Below are 7,567 nucleotides of genomic sequence, written 5' to 3'. Positions count from 1 at the left end.
GTGCCACAAACTGGGTGGTTTAGAAACACGGAACTTTATTGTTTCACAATTCTGGAGACCAGAAGTCTAATCTCAAGGTGTTGGCGTGGTCATGCTCCCTCTGTAGGCTCTAAGGGGAGAGAGAGAAAATTCTTTCTTGCTTCTTCCAGTACCTGGTGCTTTGGGGTTCTCTGGCTTGGGGCAGCATGACTCCAATCTTTGCTTCTGTCTTCGCACGGCCCTCTTCCCTGTGCTGTCATGTGTTTTATTTTCTGTCTCTTAGAATGACATTTTCAATGGATTTAGAGCCCACCTGAATCCAGCATGATGTCATCTTGATTCTTACCTTAATTTTACCTGCAAAGACTGTATTTCTAAACAAGGTCACAGTCTGAGGTTCTAGGTAGACATGAATTTTGGGGAGACACTATTCAACTCAGTACAAAGGCCACTGAACTCAGGTGCTTAGGGACACAGTTCCCTTGCTTTCCGTCGAGAAGGTATCTCACTGTTGTCGCTCAGCAGATAGCACAGCCAGACTTCCAGAAGCCAAACCGTGGTGCTTTCACAGCAGCCAGGAGGAGGCTGGGGCTGAGAGAAGGGGCTGAGGGTGGAAGCGGGCAAGGGCAGCCTCATGCCCAAGGAAGAGAGGTATTAAGGAGCTGACGTTGTTGCTAGCTGTGAAAGGTTTCTTGAACTAATTCCTTTCTTAAAATTCAACAGATGTATTCTAAGATTTGGGTTTGTTTTTTTTTTCACAAAACCTTTGACTCCTTTTCCCTTTTTGAAATACTTTTCTGTTCTTGCTGGCAGCTTCTTGTTTCTGTCGCACTGGACTCACACGCAGTGAATACATTTTGCCTTTCCTGCTGTAGGCCTGGCCCCCTCCGCTCACTTCATCCTTCATCCTGGTTTTTCCACTCTCCCTCATTTTGTTCTTGTCATTTCCCTGTGTTACCTGTGGTCCAGATCTGTTCCTTCCACATAACCGCATGGATCCCTCAGGCCTCAGTGTGTGTAGGGTGAGCAGTAGACACTGGACGATTCCAAAGACACAGAGCGCAGAGTCTGACTCCTAGGAGTTTATACATTGATGTGGTGTTTGTCTTGACACATCTTTGACATTGTGGGCATTTAGCTTCTTAGGGTAGGGGAAGTGTTTACTTAAACCCCATTTACAAAACAGCTGACAAACATTTGCAGCTAGCCTATGTGTATTGGCCCAGGCAGCACTCTGGTTATTTCACACATTCTTGTCTTTTGCCTTTGTTTTGTTTTAGAGGGTTAGGCTCCTTCAATAATAGTAAGTGCTAGTGACAGAAAGGCCTGTACCTACTATCATGGGCAGTGCCAACATTACACCGTCCAACAGGAACATCCTCCTCTGGTGTTCTTTTTCTGTGCTTTTCAAGTTCTATTACATTTTTGTGAGGAACTATATAACTGGCAATTATCATGAGTGTCAGTTCAATGTCAGGGGTACTTTCTTCACCTGATTTTTTTCTTTCTGCCATGACCTTGCTTATGCTGAGATTATTTTTCTTAGATGCTACTTCTTATTCTGCACAAACCCAAATTTTATGTTTTGTTTTTTTTTTTTTTTTTTAATTTTCTCCTTCCTATCTTTATGGTGTGATGACAATGGTAAAAGATTGGTTTTATTCAGTACCTGACCCAGACTGGTGCTTGTATGAAAGGTCCTGACTCTCCTACCTCTACCTGGCCTGCTGGTTTTCTCCAGCTCAATTACACTTAGAAATACTCCAGAAAAACTAGGCCTGTGTTTTATTTTTGCTTTAATTACCTCCTCCCTCCTTTCTCCAGTCTTTTCTCAGTGCTTCAAGACACCTTCTTTCTTGAGACTTTCATTCAAATAAGGCAGAGAGAAGAGCACTGAGTTTTTTTCCTTGATTAGATCCATCATTTGTTGGGGAGATAGACTCCAAAACTTGCATTCCCCAAATTTGCTTATATTATTATAGCATACAATTCGCAGCCAATTTATAAAATGCAAGATACGTAACAGAAAATTTGTAAGCCCTAGTAGACTTCTAATAACTGTTAGCAAGCGGGAAATGATGGGCAGCAAACTCAGGACCCAGTGAGGTACACCTACACACATAATTCTCAAGGGGTGCCAACACCCTTGAGGACTTTGTGAAACATTAGAAACCAGCAAAGGCTGACTCTGGAAATGCCGAGGAACTTGGAATTTTCTTGCGTTTTATTGTCTTCAGGAATGCTCTTTAAGGGCTGCTAATGGGAGAGGAGGTAAATTAGGAATTAGTTTTCTCTGCTTTCTAATGAAAGGGTGGGAGGGAACAGTCCTGTGGGACATCACTATCTCGACCCAAAACCTGTTTGCAGGAATTACGATTTACCTGTGGGTGGTTTCTGCTCTTGCCTTACCTGATCAGAGTTTTAAATTGCTTGAAGATAACGAAGGTATGTTTCATTCCTAAGATAACTGGGGAGGCAACAGTAGTAATTGTCATTTAGAAACTTTTCCTTCCTAAATGATTTTTTATTTTGTACATTTGACTTTGCACTTTCTGCCTACAAGAAAATTGTCTTTATAATAGAATAATTTATTAGGGTGGATAGATTATGGGTGATATAGTAAAAATTGCTGTTCATGTAAGAAACATAAAATCTTGAGAAATAAACAGAACAAACCTAATAGTACGCTGGATTCCTTGCACCACCTCCCTCCAAATGCTCACCTCTTTTCTCTTTATAGCAAAGTTCACTTAAGTTTGAGAGTGAATTCTGAACACACACACACACACACACACACACACACACACACACAAAAGGGAGGGGGAGGAGAAGATGAGATAGAATAAAATAGTAAGCACCAATAATAGCTCACATATGTTGAGAACATGCATCACTTAATCTTCTTGCAAACTCGATGATATATCCCACTATCCTGATGGGGAAAATGAAGAAACAAGATGGCTTGTTAGTGAGTGGAAAAGGAGGGATTATGTCTAGGTTCAGCTCACTGCAATGTTTGGATACCTAACTACTACCCTCATTGTCTCTCAGGAGGGGCAAAACCAAAGCAGCAATTTGGGAAAAGAGGAAGTCAAGGAAGTGGGGAGAAAGAGAGGCAGCTTGAGTGGCCCCAGATCAGCTTTCTAATTTAAGAGTGTCAACCTAGCGCCCCACATGGGTGAAATGGGTCACTCATATTGAAGGTGTCTGAGGGGTTGACTGTGGGGGCTGACTTGGGGTATATCCCAGGTTTGTTTTAATCTCATCTGTTGCCCCTTTTCATTGGGAAGAAATTTCTGAGAACTGTCACACTTATTACAACAAATATGACTATGATGAAAAACATTTTAATTCCCCATTTTAAGAACTAGTATTTCTCACGTGCATATTTAGCAAAATTCCTGCATACCATAAGCATTTGAACAGTAGTTTAGAATTCACAGAAGAAGGATTTGGGGCCAGGTTAATATTTATTCAAGGTGAGGGCAGGTCAGAAGTGCATGGGGTTTCAAATTAAAGCAAGAGAGAGGCTGACTGAGCCTTATGGATCCTTGGTGGAGTCACCATGGTCCAGGGCCCATTCCCAAATTTGTCCATTCAGGGAAAGAGTTTTCCCATGAGTGTTCAACCATTTGTAGAGGAACTCACAGTAACCAGTCATATGATTCATTAATCTCAACAAGCATTTGCTGAACACTTTTTGTGCTGAATTTTCTCCTTTGAGTCTTCTATAATTTCTGCCCCCTTGGTACCTGCTCTGTCTCCGAGGGACTAACATTTATGGGCTGCACCAACCCTCTGCCTTTCCTTGTGTTCTGGAGAATGAAGGGGGGGGTTATTCATTACCTAGGCCAGAGGTCTGTAAACTATGCCCCCCAGTCCATATCTGGCCTGTAATTTGTTCTTATAAATAAACTTTTATTGGCGCCCAGTCACACCCATCCATTTAAGTATTGTCTGCGGCTGCTTTTTACAGTCTAAATGACAGATTTGGGCAATTGTGGCAGAGATCTTACGGCTTGCAGAGCCTAAAGACTTTATTTTCCGGCCCTCTACAAAAAGAAGTTTGTTGACTCGTGCCTTAGGTGGCTCCTTCTGGGTGGAGTTATCGGTTCCTTAGGCAGCTTCCTGCCCGCTAAAAAAAGCAACCACTGCCAAGTGACACTTCTATAGCTTCAGCTACACCACAGCTAGAGCTCTTTCTGAGTCCTGGTAACAATCTGTTGCCCTGGCCACATTAAGGCTTGCAGGTGGTTCTCACCGCTGCTAGTCCCAGGATGTGGCAGCATCTTTTTTTCCCTTCCTTTACTGCTGCACACACTTACTCCTTTCGTGTCTCCTAATTTTCCCGGTTGGATTGTGCCATGTCTCCTTCTGAGACTCTGACTGGCCCGTCATATGCATAGTATTGTGTTAGAAGCAATGGAATAAAAATGAATAAGGATATACACACACAAACATATACTTGCTTTTATTAAAGTTTTTATGGGCCAATGGTGCTGACAAATGGAGACAAGATAGATAGAAATGGCTATTGCATAAGGAAGACTGTGGTAAGTACAACCAGAGAGGCAGACCCAGAAGGGAGAAGGAAGAGATCGTATCTGCTTGATATTCAGGGACAGCTTCATTGATGAAGTAGCATTTGAGCTGAACCCTAAAGGATGGATTAGTTGTAGAGAGGTGAGTGTTTTTGTCAATAAGAATTACGGATAAGTGGACAGGCAGTGAGGGGAGATAAATAATAACTGTCAGTTTCTTTAGACACTTGGAAGAGCACTTTGGGCATCATCTTCTTTTATCCTCATAATGACCCCCTTGAAGTAGTTCCTGTTATTGGTCTATCAACAGATAAGGGAACCTAGGCTTTTTTTGAAAAGGAAGTAACTTGCCCATGATTTACAGCTTAAGGTGGGAGAGTAAGGATTCTGATCCAGGCTCCTAATCCTTAAGGATATAGCAAAGCACAGACTGTGTTTCAGTGTTCGTTAAAGGCTGGTTCTTCTATGGAAATAAAGCTAAGATGGCTGATTTTAGCCATATCTTAAGCAACTCACACGTGGTGTGAAGGACTTTGCACAATGGTCCACAAATAGTGGATAGTCCCAGGGGCTCTTGCTCAGGCTAATGAGATGATCAGAGTTGTGTCCCTAAGGGAATATGATCCAGGTAGTATATAAAAGAGGTTTGGGTAAGAGAGATAGTAGAGCGATTTTAAAGGATGGAGTCAACCCCAGGGGTAAGGTTGGCAGACTACAGGAAGAATTGAAACAGATTTGGTGTTCTGGCCCATTGGTGATAAGGAAGCTGGTGATATCAAGAATGGAGCTGGGAAACAGCACGAAGGAAAGGCTTTAGAGGAGTGATTAGGAATATGATTTTGGGTATGTGAAGTTAAAGATACAGAGGACAGTCTCAGTCTGCAGAAAAGATTTTAATTTTCTCTGCACTTGAGTACAAGTCGAGTTTATAAGAATGTTCTAAGCTCTAGATTGTTGACACGAGAGTTTCGTGTTAGGTATGAGAAAAGTCTAAGTATTGGAGAAAGTTATAAAAACGGGAGGGAAAATTACTCTTTGACCATTGACTCCCTAGGAGGACCACAGATGAGCATCTGGCATTTCTTCAGTGTCTAGTGCTGAGGCTAGTCTTTATGAAATGCATTTTCCCCTGTCCCTTTAGGGCCATGCAAGACTTTTTAAGAATAGCAGACTTCGTCATATACACATAGATTCTTAATATTCATGGGATACACTACACTTAATTTCCTAGTCTCAGCTTGTTGGACTCTTCAACGGTTCTAAGAACTGTCATCTGGCTTCATCGGCTTATTATGAAGCTGTGAAAATGCTTTGAGAAGTGTATATCGCTAAACAAACGTAATACACGTGAGCTTGCAACTTTTTTCCAGCAGGTACACACATCTATTTAGTGTATAATGTCCGGACTGTTTTCGTCCTTCAGTGTCTCCGCCTGTCCTTTGCTACGGACAGTTACAAAGTCCTGGGAGAACGTGATGCCCCCAGCTAAGGACGCACGCAGGTCAGAGATCTAGAAGGCAGAAGGATTTTCGGGGAGGAGCAGGGGCAGGGCATGACCTAGCACCTGGCAGCGCCGCCGATTGGCGGAGCAGAAGGTTGTTCCCTCAGGGCGGCTGCTGATTGGCTGCGGGAGGAAGAGGCATGACGTCCTCAGAAGTTGAGCAAACACCTCCTCCTCCCGGCTCCCATCCCAATTTCTGCTGGGAGTTCGGAGCCTACCCAGTCCCGAGCTGGGGGCTCGGAGGCGGCAGGACCGGTCGGCACAGCAGGGAGGACAAGGTGAGGAGGCCGCCCGAAGGGGCTGGGCCGACGGGCGGTGGGCTCAGCCAGCGAGTTGCACTTGGAGGTCGCCGGCGAGGCTCCGACTGTCCTCGGAGAGGGGCGGGCGAGCTCGGCCTCCCCCACCCTGCGCCGCGGGCGACCTGGCGACTCCGCGGAACCCGGCCGTTGCCGGGACGGGCGAGGGAGAGGGTGGCGAGCGTTTGGGCCTCCCTTGCGAGCGTTTCCCTTGGAGCGGGGAAGGGCTGTGGGCGCCGTACTGGAATTTCTGAATAGGAAAGGGAAGGGATGGCAATTAGAATTTCTTTTCTTTTCTTTCTTTTCTCTTCTTCTTCTTCTTCTTCTTCTTCTTCTTCTTCTTCTTCTTTCTGGCGGGGGAAGGGAGGGCTGTTGCTGGGGAGTAAAGGATAGGCGTTGAAGCTGTAGAAGGAACACCCTGTTAATTTTCCGACTCTGCGCTTATTTATCAGGTGGTTGGCTGGCTGCAGTGTGTGGTTGATGGAGACTGTGGGGGGCAATCCTCTCCCTTACCCCCAGCTTTCTTTGTGCGCGGTTGTCCTTTCCATCTCTGGCCTGCTTAGCCAAACTCTGATCATAAACTTCTCACCCAGACCATCTTGGGCTGGCCATTCTCTTTAGGTAGGGCCCCCTCAGCAAACTGCGGTCCCCAGGCTACTCTCTAATGGATCTAGACGGCATGAGAAAGTTAAACTCCCAAGACCCCGTGGGGCTGTGAGTCCATGGTGAGCACTTAAGCGAGGAAGGAGCGCAGGCAGACCACCATTTGTTACCTACTCTGCTTGATTGAGTTGGGCTAAATGCCCTGACAACTTCCAGAAGAGATGTGCTTTTCAGACACTGATTTTAGGGGAGTGGGGTGAAGTGTGGGAGAAGAAGGGAAGGGGAGAGCGAGTGTCCAGTAACCTGAACAAAGGTGAACATTTTTTGATATTGTGGGCCATCAGTTATCAGAATGTGGGTAAAGTGTAGCTGTGATTATGCCGATGTAGCTACTCATGGGACCCAAGTATTGACCCCGGTGGTAGCTTTCACATACTTGATAGCAAAAAAACAAAAAACAAAAAACAAAAAAAAAAAACCAAACCACCAATAGCACTTTGCATGGATGCCTGTATGCCTCTCTCTGTGTCTACTTTGTCACCTGCGCTGCCCTCCCCCTTTTTCTCCATAACAATTAGTGAATCTAGGGGTACATGACCTTCTGGCACTGTCCGCTTGTGGCCATTCTGTGAAGTGAGTTAGGAGGA

The 7,567-nt window shown here is 44.8% G+C and overlaps 1 protein-coding gene across 2 annotated transcripts in view; it reads left to right on the top strand.

The window, feature by feature from the left end:
- The first annotated feature begins 6,196 nt into the window (after window positions 1–6,196).
- Window positions 6,197–7,567, top strand: part of AASS (aminoadipate-semialdehyde synthase) — a 63,128-nt gene continuing 61,757 nt past the window's right edge. The window contains exon 1 of one of the 2 annotated variants that reach the window (XM_030308313.1): window positions 6,197–6,299. The gene's annotated coding sequence lies outside the window, so the exon portion shown is untranslated. The remainder of the gene's footprint in view (window positions 6,300–7,567) is intronic. The other variant, XM_030308314.1, reaches the window with a different exon arrangement.

The sequence above is a fragment of the Lynx canadensis genome, chromosome A2 (assembly GCF_007474595.2).
Source record: "Lynx canadensis isolate LIC74 chromosome A2, mLynCan4.pri.v2, whole genome shotgun sequence".
Taxonomy (NCBI): Eukaryota; Metazoa; Chordata; class Mammalia; order Carnivora; family Felidae; genus Lynx; species Lynx canadensis.
This window is presented reverse-complemented; position numbering and strand designations above follow the sequence as displayed.